Here is a 15,122-nt window from a genome sequence, read left to right as displayed (position 1 = left end):
TTTAATTGAAATGGAATTCTGTGACCTTTTCTCTATTTCATAGGTTTGGTGTACTAATTTAAGGAAGAAGACTGCTTTATTTTCCAGTATTTCTTTTAGCAAAATATGTTTTATTTGGAAAGAAAAGAAAAGAAAAGAAAAGAAAAGAAAAGAAAAGAAAAGAAAAGAAAAGAAAAGAAAAGAAAAGAAAAGAAAAGAAAAGAAAAGAAAAGAAAAGAAAAGAAAAGAAAAGAAAAGAAAAGAAAAGAAAAGAAAAGAAAAGAAAAGAAAAGAAAAACACCTTTAATAGATTTAACAGTAGAGGGAAGATCTAAGAGACCAATTTTCCCTTTTCCTGATCAATAAATAGCAGTCACTTTTAGCATGACTCATATGGCCTTGGTCATGTCACAGTGATGCACTCATTCAAAACAAAACAGTGTCTATTGCTATTACAGACACTTTGTTAATGAAAAAAATAATATATATATATATATATATTCATCTTCGGATTCAGTTATAATAATCTGATCTGAAAATCATTGCAGTAAAGTACAAACAGATTTATTCTACTGTCAGTTATACTGAGTGACAGCTGACTCTTGCCAGTGCAACAGGTTCATGACCTTGGAGAATGTCCAATGAAAGTTTGAAAGTGAGACACACAGAACTTCAGATGATTCTCTCAATCCCCCACACAAGAGATGGAGGTTTACTCACTGATATTTTACTCACTCATTCCTGTATGTGGATCCATGTGAAGCTTTCTGTTTCGCTAGCTTTAATGTGATAATTATAATTTCATTTTACTTACTTATTATTTTGGATTCCAAAGGAAACTAAAACATTACTGCCTCAATATAGGAGGATCGCTTAAAACAAAATATTTAATTTGCTTCAGGATTAATATAATTGTATTTTTTTTCCTAGTTTTCCTTTTTTTCCCTGCAAGGAAAAAGTTTTACTCATTTAAAAAAAAAAAAAAAAAAAAAAAAAAAACGAGAACAAAACCAAAAACTATTGTTAATTCTTGTACATGTGAACATGTGAACTTCTAGGGGTAATAGGTAAATGGAAATAAGTCAGTGAGTTACTCTTTTTTTCCCCTTTGTTTCACAGGAAGTTAGATTGTAAGGGCTTAGACTGTAGAATTATTAAGACATATTGGCTAGGTACCGTTGACCACAATGTCAAAAGTATGCCAATAACCTACGTCTCCAGGCAGCTTTCTCATGGAGGCAGACATAGAACTCTCACAGATAATGGGATATTTAAGTGATGCATGAGCACAGATGAAGAATAGGTGGATTAGAGTCTGAAATGAATAAATAAATAAAAGAATAAATTGTTCTGAAGGGATAAATACAACTAACAAGGCAAAAGCCCTTGCAAATTAATTGCCCACTAAGCCTGGGCAATTCAACAGCAAGATCTGCTCAAAAACATGTTTTGTCTGTTTGTTTTTTTTTTTTTGTTTTTGTTTTTTTGTTTTGTTTTGTTTTTTTTTAATTATTGCTTAGTCCAAGATTTTGCTGTTTTCATCTGAAGAAAAAAGATAGTTGTTTAACTTAAAGTTTTGACACTTTTCCATGTTTTTACCAAGCACAATGGACAGACAATAAGGAATAAAGTTGAGATTGTAAATTTCAATCAGAAAAATCCTATTGTTGTGTGTTTCTCTAGTAACTCCTAAATTTCCACGGCCTTCAGTAAGATGTTTTGTTTCCTGATCTCTAATACTAAAACATATCTTACCTAGCTTGCCTTATTAGCTGACCTAATATTATTATTGTCCTTGAGCATAAGAACTGCGACTGCACGGCTTCAATTAAGTGTTTGAGTTGTAATAAAATCATAGAATTGTTAAGGTTGGAAAAGACCTCCAAGATCATCTGGTCCAACCATCTGCATACCACTAATATCACCCACTAAACCATGTCCCTAAGCACCAGGTCCAACCTTTCCTTAAATACCCCCAGGGACAGTGACTCCACCATCTCACTTTTCCAACCTAAACCTCCTCTGCTGTAACCTCTAGTCCTATCACTGTTTATCTGAGAAAAGACGCCAAACCCCATCTCCTCACAACTTGTTGTAGTTGTAGAGAGCAATAAGGTTTCCCCTGAGCCTCCTCTTCTACAGACAAAACTACCCCAGTTCCCTCAGCAGCTTCTTATAAGACTTGTGTTCCAGACCCTTCACCAGTTTTGTAGCCTTTCTCTGGATATGTTCTAGGGCTTTGAAGTCCTTCTTGTACTGAAGGGCCCAAAACTGAACACAGTACTCGAGGTGTGGCCCCACCAGAGCAGAGTACAAGGAGACAATCACCTTCCTGCTCCTGCTAGCTACACCATTCCTGATACAAGCCAGGATGCTGTTGACCTTCTTGGCCACCCAGACAAACTGCTGGCTCATGTTCAGGCAAGCATTAACCAACACCCCCAGATCATTTTTCTACGCACAGCTTTCCAGCCTCTCTGCCCTAAGTCTGTAGCATTACATGGGGTTGTTGTGACCAAAGTACAGGACCCAGCACTTAGCCATTGTGAAATATGTTCATCTGATTCATGTCAATATGGAACAATGCTAGGGCCTCATAATGAAATGTGACCTTCTGTCTTACATTCCCTTGTATAAGTAACCACAAGTCCAAGAGAAACATAGTGGTTAGTGTAAATAGTTCTTGTACTTGCAAATGAATGGTCTAGCAGTTCATGTCAATAGAGGGTTTGAAGGGTAAACCTTGAGACTCAGGTCTGGGAGATAAGAGAATAGGGGGGAGTTTTTTGAGATAACTGCTGACTATTGCATGAGACACAACTTTCTGACATCTGGCCCAGAGACTACTAAATAAGGACAGGGGGGGAAGCTGAAGAATGACTGAAGGACAAAGCCTGGGAGGAAGACTACGAACCTTCAGTACGAGCGACCCCCAGAGAGACCACCAGAGACTGATACGCATGTGTCCGTGGGATGGTTCAGGTCCTGGGAAACTAATTATAATAACCCTGCCTTTTCCAAAAGTGATGACGAATATGTATTAGCATAAAAACCAGCTGCCTGATGTAACTTGTGTGCATCTTGGTGGAGCAGAGACTCCTGGTGCACCCAGCGCTGTTTGCTTATCTTCATTCCTTTAATAAATTGTAAACTTTGATTATAGTCCTATTTTGAAGACTGAGTCATTTATAACAGCCATGTTGAACCTCATCCCATTGGCAATGTTCAATAAACTGATGATTTTACCATCTTTTTTCTTTTCCTCCAAATATATTTTGCCATTTTTGACTGAAGAAACTTAACTATACTTATTTCCTTTTTTTTTTTTTTTAAACAACATAATGACTTTGTTATCCTATATAACAATTATATCCATCGCTATACATCTATCTTATACATTTGTCTTAACAACAAATAAACTAATGTTAATGATTTAATGGTCAGAGCTTTCTCATATCTTTCTTTGATCTTTCTTTGATTCTGGATATTTGTCAATATTTCTATAAAATACAAAAATAGTATTTGTCAAAAACTATTTGTCAATTCAGTTGTGCTTATAAAAATATCAGTGCTTACAGCTTGAACTAAGCATATCTTTGATACCAGAAGGTCTTTCTCAACGGGAGTAGGCTCATTGTATGTAACACTGAACAGTAACAGCACGACTTGTCAGTGTTATTGAAAGCTGCAAATAACATAAATAATAGAAAATGCACAGCCACAACAATCCTTTAAGAAATTGATTTTCTAATGCAATGCAACAAGCAATGAAAGTATGAATCTATTTGTAGTACTCCATCTCTAGACTACAGTGAAACAACCTGGTCACAAGTATAAGTGCTGATGTCTCTCCTCTCTGAGTTCTCTCAGTTACAAAGGTGTTAGATTGCTTTATAATCTAACACCCGTACCACTAGTCTTAGTGTATTTTCAAGGAGATATCATCAGTAGCTATATAGCTGACAATAAAGCAAATAAAAACTACTTTTCTGTTTGTATCATATTTATTTTAAACAACTACAATCAAAAAAATATGAGGAAGGTGAAACCTTAAGAAGAATTGAATATCATAATCTAGTACATAAAAAATAAATAGTAATGAAGCTGAGATTAATTAAAGTACAGAATTTAGACATTTAGGCATTTTATTTTATTAAGGGGGCTCTTTTCTGAAAGGATGGATTTTTTTAGTCTTTAAAACAAAACTTTCTTCATTTTCATCTTTTGCATACCACCCTGATTTATTAAACAATTACCAGCTGTGTAAGACAGTCACAGTGCACAGACCATTATCTTATGAAACCCTGGATTGGTAGGGTGCTTGGCAAAGCACTGTCAAAAGGTAATTATCTCCAATGTCCCCAAAACATGTGCCACTAATTCTGTTGGTGACTGCAACACCTGCATTGATTTCCCTAGGATACGGACTTCTCTACGGTTGAATGAAGGTTAGGTGTTATTATAAGAAATGTCTCCATCATGAAATTAAACAATTTTTTTTCATGAATTAAAGACACAAAGATAGCTGAGCATTTAGTATTTATTACTTATGTGGTTTAATGCAGAAGACATCTAAGTCACACATGGCCACTGGATAAACCATCCCCTTTTCCCAGTGGGATAGGGGAATTGGGAAAATAAATAAATAAATATATAAGTAAATAAATAAATACAATAATAATAACAAATACAATAACACTTGGGTTGAGATAAAGACAGGGTGGGGTGGGGTAGGGGTGTAAATTGATTGCTCATCACCAGCTGACTGATGCCTAGCCCATCCCCAAGTAGCAGCAGTACCCTCCCCCATGATTTTATTGTCTCACATGACACCACATGGCATGGAATATCCCTTTGGTCAGTATTGGTCAGTATGGGTTAGCTGTTCTGGTTCTGTTTCCTCTCAGAATCTCATGCACCACTGGCCTCCAAGCTGGTAGGGCAGTATGAGAAGTAGAAAAGTCCTTGACTTAGTGTAAATACAGGTCAACAACAACTAAAACATCAGTGTTTTATCAACATTATTTTCATTCTAATTCCAAAACATGGCACTGTACCAGCTAGTAATGAGAGAATTAATTCTATCCCAGATGATAACAGGACAATTGCTGACTCTCTTTCAAATACCTTTGAAGGGATCTGCTTTATGTAAGACTTCTGCTTTCTTAGAGCATCTTGCTTTGGTATTACTTTAGTTTTTCCAAAGCTGCATAGCTGCTTTCTTTTACAATATGAAACTTACGAAGTATATGAAAAACCTCCTTATATGAGAAACTTACTGAGTACTTATGGCTGAGTATGAAAAATATGTGAAATTATTAGAACTATATGACTGAAAAATACTCAGCCATAAACACCTAGGGACATTTCACATGCACTGTATATCACAAAAGTACAGAAACACAGAATGCATGAGGTTAGAAGGGACCTCTGGAGTCATTTGGCCCATCCCCTATGTTCAAGCAGGGCTGCCTAGAGAATCTGGACCATGTCCAGACAGCTACTGTACCTGTGACAACGCTGAGTCACCCACACAGTAAAGAATTGCTTCCTAATGTCCAGATGGAACCTCCCGTGTTTCATTTTACGTTCATTGTCTCTTGTCCCATCACTGTGTACCAATGAAAAGAGCTTGTCTGTCCTCTTTACACCCTCCCTTCAGGTATTTATAGACATTAATAAGATGCCCCACTGAGCCTTCTCTTTTCCAGGCTGAATAGTCCCATCTCTCTCAGCCTTTCCTGATAGGAGAGATGCTCCCACCCCTTCATCATCCCCTTGGCCCTTTATTGGACTCTTTCCAGTATGTCAACATTTCCCTTTTACTGGGTAGCCCAGAATTGGGCACAGTATTCCTGGCATGGCCTCAACAGTGCTGAGTAAAGAGGATGGATCACCTCTGTTGAGGTGCCTAATGCATCCCAGGATACCTTTATCTTTCTTTGCTACATGGGCATATTTCTGGCTTATGTTCAATTTGTTTTTCATGAGGACCCCCAGGTCATTTTCTGCAAAGCTGTTTTCCAGGCAATACACATGTACTGCGCATGGTGCCTGGTCTTGTTCCTCTCTAGGTGCTGGACTTTGCACTTCCCTTTGTTGAACTGACACTACTATGGTGTAAGTGTTGAACTGACATTACATATATGTTCACGATCTGTGTTGGACTGGCAGACATGACAGAAGACCTATTGGAAAACTGTGCCCCCCAGGGTGGCCACAGGATGATGAAAGTGATACCATAGGACACCTTGGATGGAAAAGATACCATACCACTTCATTCAGTAGGAGTCAGGGACCATGTCTGAGCAACTTAATCAATTCTTACATGTATGTCAACACTGGCTACACTAATTTTTGTAGATACGTCTTTCTCAGGCATATGTTTTCAGATGTTTGTACTAAATATTTTACTACCTGGAACTGAATTGCACTCCTAAAGGTGAGTAAAATTAATCCCATCATCAAAGATGAGTAAAAATAATCAAAATGTGAAAGAACTACTAATTAGTAATAAATTGTAGTCAGCCTACTTATTTCTATTTAGTAGCATTAATAGGCAGCTTAATAGAGTATGCACACTGTATAACTCTATTGTAAAGAATGAAGATCCTATAATTAAAAAAAAAAACAAACGAGATGTAAAGAAGTGTTATAATTGTATTCTGTGCAAGCAGAAAAAGTTTTTTTGATGATATCTCAGTTCGAAGACAGAGAAAATGAATGATTTACTGCTAAATACTAACCTGACAAGGATATAGATGGGATACACTTCCTCTGGAACCCCACAGGACTAAAGCAACCATCCAGATAGAGCTACAGTCAGTTCACGTAGTCAACCAGCTTTCAAGCTGTGGGTGTGCCCAGGGCTACTCCCTGTTATGGAAGGTGTTAGCAAGCACATTTGTGGGAGATGTTCCCAGGTAAATAAGTTTGGTGGCCAAGCTTCAGGAAGAGGTGGGGAGATTGAAAAGCATCTGTAACTCTGAAAGGGTGATAGATCAATAAAACTGTGTTTTGCCCTCTCTGGGACACACATGTCAATTTAACAACCAATACTGAGGTAGGTTCAGGATCCGATCTGTATCATGATAAATAAAGCAATTTGAAGGAGACTGAGGAGTGGAAGCAAACTACTGTATGGAGCCATAAAAGGAGCCCCTGCCTGCACACTCAGCTTCCATCACAGTATAAGTATGAGGTTCTGGGAATGGTAGATGAGGGATGTAAGAAAATGGAAGAGAAGGCATCCGTGCAAGATATCCCTCAAAGGTTAGATCAACTAACCCCCTGTAGAAAGTGCAGCATCAAAAACAGTGCCATGTACAAACAGTGAGCTGTTGTCACAGGTAACTCCCTCCTGAAGGGAATGGAGACCCCATCTGCAGAGCAGACCCACTTTACAAAGAAGTTGGCTGCCTCCCTGGGACTAGGTTCAGGGACATAACCAATAACATTTCAAACTTAGGATAGCCTTCAGACTATTGCCTACTCCTCTTTCATGTGAGTATAAACAGTGTTGCTACAAGAAGCCTTAGGTCTACTAAAATAGATTTCAGGGCCCTGGGAAGGCATTAAAAGGATTGAGGAACACAGTTGTGTTTTCTTCAATCATCTTAGTAATGAATAGATTCATGAAAATAAACAGGTGAGCCCAGGTCATCAATGCCTGGCTCCAAGACTGGTGTTGCCACCAGAATGTTAGGTTTTATAGCCATGGAAGAGTCTTTGAGAGGAGAAGTCTGATGGGACCTGATGGGGCCATCTTTAAGGGGGATTTATTTATTTATTTATTTATTTATTTTTTGGCTTGTAACCTAGTGAGACTGATTGAGAGGGCTTTAAACCAGGATTGCTGTGAGAGGAGGATACCATTCAGAACACTGAAGTTAATCCAAGGGATGCCATCTGAGAGGCAAGACTAATATGAGCACCTACACTGCTCCAGGGAGTGCTGTTGGTTCAGGAGCACATCTGAAATGCTTGTATAGAAATGAAGGAAGTTTGAGGGACCAATGGGATGAACTGGAAACTTTTGTCCTTCTCCAGAGTTATGATATCATTGATATTAGTGAGACTCAGGACAAGTCCCACAACTGGAATGCTGGAATAAGTGGCTATTGGCTGTTCAGGAATGATAGGCAGGGCAGGCAAGGTGGAGGTGTTACACTGTATGTAAAGGAGATAGACTGTACAGCACTTGCAGTAAGTGATGATGTAGAGAACTTCTGAGTGAGGATTAAGGGGATGGATAACAAAGCAGATGTTGTTGTGGATGTCTATGATTGATCACCTAATCAAGGTGATGGCATGGAGCAACTATTCTATAGTCAACTAGGGGAAATTTCAGGATCAGTTGCCCTTGTGCTTATGGGAGATTTCAACTTGTCAGACTTGAACTGGGAATACCATACTGCCATGACAAGCAAGTCTGGGAAAGTCCTGAAGCATATTAAAGATAACTTCCTGTCACAAGTGCTGAGAGAACCAACCAGGAAAGGTGCCTTCCTAGATCTGCTGTTTGAGAATAGGGAAGGGGCTTTGTGGGACAGGTGATGATAGGTGGCTATAGTTATCATGAATTAGTTGAGTTCAAAAATTTTGGTTTAAACAGAAATAAAATACAATACAATAAAATAAAATAAAATAAAATAAAATAAAATAAAATAAAATAAAATAAAATAAAATAAAATAAAATAAAACAAGTTAGCAGGGTTCTCACCATGGCTTTAAGAGAGTGTTGTGGTTTAGCCCCAGAAAGAAGCTAAGCTCACTCTCCCCAGGTGGCATGGGGGAGAGAATCAGAAAGGTAAAAGTGCAAGAACTCGTGGTTTGAGATAAAGACAGTTTACTGGGGAAAGCAAAAGCTGAATGCACAAGTGATGCAAAACAAAAAATTAATTTACTACTCCCATCATCAGGCAGGTGTTCATCCACTTCCAGGAAAGCAGAGCTCGTCATGCGTAACAGTTTCTTGAGAAGACAAACACCGTCACTCCAAACATCCCTCTCCCTTTATACCAAAGTGTAAAGAAGGAAAACCAATAAATAAATAAATAAATAAATAAATAAATTAATTAATTAATAAAGCTTCTCTGTGAACTAATTAGCCAGATCCTCCAGTAATCAGCTCTAGAGAGTTTAGGGGTCTATTAGGGCTGGTTTCTTTTCAAGAGACACCTTTTAAAAGCCTGGAAGTAGGCAATCCCATTGTGTTGCAAGTCAAGTGACTGGGTTAGAAGATGAGCCTGTGTGAACAGGGAACTCTGCCTACAATTAGGGCAGGAAAAGAAAATATAGGACTTTTGGAAGCAAGGTCTGGTTTCAGAGGCAGAGGAGAGAGCTGCAGTTCACAACTGCATTTTGAAAACAAGAAAAAAACAAAGCTCAACTTGTGTTGACACTGACCAGTGTGGTCTTGGGAAAAAAAAAAAAAAAAAAAAAAAAAAAAAAAAAAAAAAAAGTCCTTTTCAAGAATGTCAAAAGCCCTAAGGAAAACATTGGAATGTTTTGATGTATCACTGGAATGTATCATTGGAATGTTTTGATGTATCACACTTGATGTATCCTAACAAGTAAGGATGAGAAAAAGTCAGAGACATTCAATGATTTTTGTTTGGTTGTTTCTTTATTTCTCTCCATACTTAATCACACAACCACAAAATTGTTAAGGCTGTAAATGACCTCTGGAAGTCATCTGGTCCAACCACCCCTGCTCAGTCAGGGACAGTTTGCCAGGACCATATCCTTTTTAAAGGTGTCCAGGAAGGGAAACAACAATATCTCTGGGTCATTAATAGTAATGACAGATCTTGGCCTGCTTGGTCCTCAGAAATGGAGGACTGTGACTGGGGGAGCAGTGACTTTCCTTTCATGGCCTAAATACTTTGGCTGTTTAATTTAGAGAGAGGAGGTGACCACAGTTCTCTGTACAATTTCCTGAGGAGGTGTGGTGGTTTTACCCAGCTGGGCAGCTGAGCTCCACCACAACCACTCTCTCACTTCCCCTTCTCAAAGGGAAAGGGGGACAAAATATGATTGAAAGGGCTCAAGGGTTGAGAAAAGGACAGGGAGATCACTCAACTGTTATTGTCATGGGCAAAACAGGCTCAGCATAGAAAGGTTAATATAATTTATTACCTATAACTAAAAAGCTAGAGCAATGAGAAACAACAGAAAAACAAACTATTACCACCTTCCCCCTATCCATCCCCTTCCAAATTTTCCTCCTGAGGGAAACACGGGGGAACAGAGGAATGGGGGTTGCGGTAGTCCGTAATACTTCATCTCTGCTGATCCTTCATGGTCACTCTGCCCTTACTTCAACTTGGGGTCCCTCCCATGGGATGCTGTCCTTTCCAAACTGCTCCAACATTAGGTCCCCCACATGTGGCAGCTCACCCCAGGTCCCCTACTCCTGTGTGGGCTCCCCTCCATGGGCTGCACCTCTGGCTTGGGGCCTGCTCCTGCAAGGCTCTCCATGGGCTTCACAGTTGAGTTCTACTCCCCCATGGCCTGCTCCACTGTGTGCCTCTCCACAGGCCACAAGAGAACTTGATATCTAGCACCTGGAGCACCTTCTGCCCTCCTTCTGCACTAACCTTGGTGTCTGTAGGGCTGTTTCTCACTCTTCCCTTTCCCAGCTTCTGTTGCACAGCAGTGTTTTTGTTTGTTTGTTTGTTTGTTTGTTTGCTTTGTTTTGTTTTGTTTTGTTTTGTTTTGTTTTCATTTTCTTTATATCAGCTCTCACAGAGGTACAAACAGCATCACTTACTGGCTCAGTTCTAGACAGAGGTGGGTCCCTTTGGAGACAGCTGAAACTGGCCCTTATTCACTATGGGGCAGTTTCTGTTTTCTTCTCACAGATGCAACCCTTGCAGCCCCCTGCTACCAAAACTTTGCCACGGAAACCCAATACAGGAGGGGAAGTAGAGAGGGAGGTGCTGGTCTCTTGGACTCTTTTCCCTGGTAGCCAATGATGGGATGTGTGAGAATGTCAGAAAGCTGCACCAGAGGAGGTTTGGACTTGACATTAGGAAAAATTTAATTACCGCAAGAGTAGTCAAACACTGGAACAGGCTTCCTAGAGAGGTGGTTGATGCCTCCTGCCAATCCTTAAGAGGGATTTGGATAATGCCCTCAATAATATGCTTAACTTACGATTAAGCCTGAAGTAGTAAAGCAGGTGGACTAGATGATCTTTGTAGTTCCTTTCCAACTGAACTTTTCTCCTCTATTCTTCTCTATTCTGGCCTATTCTGTTTTGTCTGTTTTGTCTGTTTGAAACAAAACAAGTAATCTTCGTAATTGTACCTTGAAAATAGAAAGTAAATCTAGTGCCATAGATGTCTGCAGTACTCCTGTAACAATTTAACTTGTGGTGGATTTTCTGCAGCCAGTGGTTTGGTACCATTTCAATGCAGTGAAATCATACACAAAATTGTACACAGCGCGTGTGTTTCTGTATACAGTCCAAGTTCATTTCATGCTTGAAGTTGACCTTAAAAGAGGAAAGATAGAAATCATATTACATGTAAAGATTCAATAAAAAGAACAGGATTATTTAATCATGACTCAAAGAGGAGGACGACCCAGACATATTAAGTCTGTGTTTGACCACACAGCTTAGCAGGTTCTATGGATAAAGGCGTATGGACACAATGAGATATGAACATCAAAACCCATGATTTTTAGAGTGTATTTTTTCTTATTTCCTATTTTATAATTTTATTTATTTATTTATTTACAAGACAGATCTGTTCAAATCAGTTCCATTCACAATAAATGTATTTGCAATTCAGAGGAGTGGTACATTTCTGGGAACACCAAAGAAGGTATCTTGCCCTTTTCTTTACTCTTCTCAACCTGTTTCCACACCTAGCAACGTTATTTCAAAGAGATGAGTAAACATACTAGATGGACATGAAAGACAAATCAGCACCAAGATTCACTGCCAGAAACCATAGGATTAGATAATATCCACAGGAAGAAACATTTTTCCCAAAAATATGTTTTTGATGATGGCCTCAATCTCAAAAACAGTATCCCTAAGTATATGCATAAATGTTTCCAAGGAACTTTAACACAGCCGAAAAGTTAAACTTATACTATACATAAACGCTTACAGAACTAGGCCCTAAATTAGGTTAATATATTGTCCTAATTTTGGCTGAGGTATAAATAATTCTCTTCATAGAAACTCTTATGGTGCCATTCTTTGGATTTAGGAGAAAAAAAATGTTGATAGCACACTGATGTCATAGTTGTTGTAAGGTATAACATCTGCTAAATTGCAAAGTACTTTGGGGTGAATCCCATCAGGCTCCATGGATTTATCAACATGTAGTTGATACAACTGTTCCCTTATAATTCTGCTGGCCACAGATGGAAAGATGGAAGGTCTCTGATCCCCTAGTCATGGTCCTCGATCTCTAAGGGCCAAGTAAGCCAAGATCTGTCATTGTTATTATGGTGTCATGTTCAAGAATAAAACTGGGGGGAGTTGGTGAGGGGGCTGTCACTGCTTGTGGATAGGCTGTGCATCAGTCAGCTGGTGGTGAGCAATTGCATTGCACATCACTTGTTATGTATATTAACATTACTATTATTACTTTTTTTTTCCTTCTTTATTTTTCTGTATCTCATCCCATGAGTTTAACCTTCTTCTGATTCTCTCTCCCATCATACGGCAGAGGAGGAGCAAATGGCTATGTGGTGCTTAGCTGCCTGGTTAAACCACGATATATATGAATAAGTAGTGTAATGAACAATACACAGGAAAAAAAAAAAAAAAAAAAAAAAACCTGCAAAAATACCGAGCCCTTTTCTTACTCTCAGTACCATCAGGGGTAGACAGTAATTTGCTACTTCAGAAGGAATAGATTAATGTGGTTCAAGTTCAAGTTAATCAATATTTTTAGGATAAGGTACTAGCACATGGGGGTATGACATCACACAATCACCTTCCCTCTTTAATCTCAATTCCACAAATAGGGGAGACTGAGTTGCTGAGTTCTTTATTTTCAAAAGATTGCAGTAGTCTGCTAATGTAGTTTTGATCCATAAATATTCAGTATAGGGCCTCAGGCAAAAAGCTAATGGTATGTCAGAAGGAGGAACTGCAGGAAAACATGTTTGTAAATACCCTTTAAGTGAGTGATGCTGAACAGTTGAATGACCATCACCATTTTCAGGCAGTTGGCAGCTGACTGCTGCTGACTCCTGGCAGACTGTGCCCTACCATTTATCTTTAGTGCTTCATTTGGTCCCATCCATAACACATCATTGTATTGATCTTGTCAAAACAGTGATGACACATAATATTCACCAGGACCATTGCATGTTATTTTACAAAATTACATACTATGCTAACTTCATGAGAAGCAATGGCAACTGCAAAAACAGAGTAGTGGAATAAATCACTGCTGGTAAAATTGGCAGTAAAGCTGATTTTCTTATTCCTCAGAAACAGTGAGGAATATTTTCCTCACAATATATTTCCTTTGAAATATTGGTAAAACCACTTAAAGGGGATTTTTATTATTTTTTCCCTCTAACTACTAAAGTGGCCCTATTAAAGAAAAATAAAACAAACAACTGCAAAAAGTTGAGTCACAAAAGAAAGAAGCATTGGATGAGGATAGCAATTACTATGAAAGAGATCTTTCCTGAAGGGCTAAAACTTAAAACTATATAATACAAAAACAAAAATAAAAAATTAAAATAAAAATTAAACATGCATTCTTGTCTTATCAGCTATAGTGCTTTACCCCTGTCTGATGCACTCTACTTTTCATCTCTATTCTCTAACACACAATTTTAATTCCTTTACTTCCTCTCTCCCTCCAACCCCCCACCCCCCGCCGCCCCCTTCCTCTACCTTCCCCCTTATTTTTCAAGCAGAATAGTAGACTTTGTGATACTCCCTTGTGTTGGGTCTGTCTGAACTGGAGTCACCTTTTCCCTGCAGCACCTGCAGCAGTCCACACAGTGCTGTGCTCTGCACTCATAGCTGGAACAGCACTGATATCACTCAAGTCTTGTGTCTATTGCTGCATAGTGCTGGCACAGCGTCAGGACTCCTTCCAAGCCCCCAGGAGCTAGCAGGCTGGTGGTGGGCAAGTGATTAGGAGGGGACATTGCCAGGGCAGCTGACCTAAGCCAACCAAAGGGATATTCCATAACACCTGATGTCACACTCAGCAATAAACACTTCCCCTCCCTCTCGTGGGGGAGGGGGCTGTTCCTCCTGAACAACCACTATGCATTTTGAGGCCCTGCTTAATGTTTATTGTTTATTTCATTTGAAATGATAAGTATGGCCCTAAAGAACTCCTGTCCCACATGCCAACCTTTCTTCTCCTACTCTAAAGTTCAAAGAGCATCATTTCCTGCTTTTTTTTTTTTTTTTTTTTTTTTTTTTTTTTCCCTGAGTCTAATCACAGATGATCTAGTGGTTCTTTGAGGGAAGAAAATCAGTTTCAATATACATCTATATACATATATAAATTCTCCACTCTTCTGGAGCATAGATTATGAAAAAAATTAGGAGTTCTATACAAATTTAAAATGCTTTTAATCCTTTGAGGAAGCAATTGAATCCCTGTGCTGTAAAAGGGAGATGAGCCACAGGAATAGCTAACACATGACAGAAAATGTGTTGGCACAGAGAAGAGAAAAAAGTTGCCTAGGGGAACAAGACATCTCAGCTCTGCAGATGATTTGGCAAGAGAAAAAGATGAATCAAATTTCCAAAACTTCAGAAAAATCTCATATCACTTCACAGCTATCTGATACTTATGGAAAAAAAATATATTTTGTACTTTTTTGTCTATTCTTTTTTTTTTCTTTCCCCCAGTTCTGATTGCTTTTTAACCTCCCTCCCACCCCCCCCCCAAAAAAAAAAAAAAAAAGAAAAAAAAAAAGACACTATTACACCATGTGTTTTATGTGTTCATTGTTAAATAAGACCACTGAAAGGCACTGAATGACTTATGACTAAATTATTAGGTCTTCCTACATCTGGAGCAGATTTATCTGGTAGAAAGTTAATTGGAATGTCAAAAAACTAAGCATTAAGAAGTTCAGTATTTAAAAACTGGTAACTCTTGATAGCTGATTGTTGGTGCTCCATCCATACTTTT

This window comes from Aythya marila, assembly GCF_965140915.1.
Source record: "Aythya marila genome assembly, chromosome: 1".
In the NCBI taxonomy this organism is placed as follows: Eukaryota; Metazoa; Chordata; class Aves; order Anseriformes; family Anatidae; genus Aythya; species Aythya marila.
Note: the sequence above shows the minus strand (reverse complement) of the source record.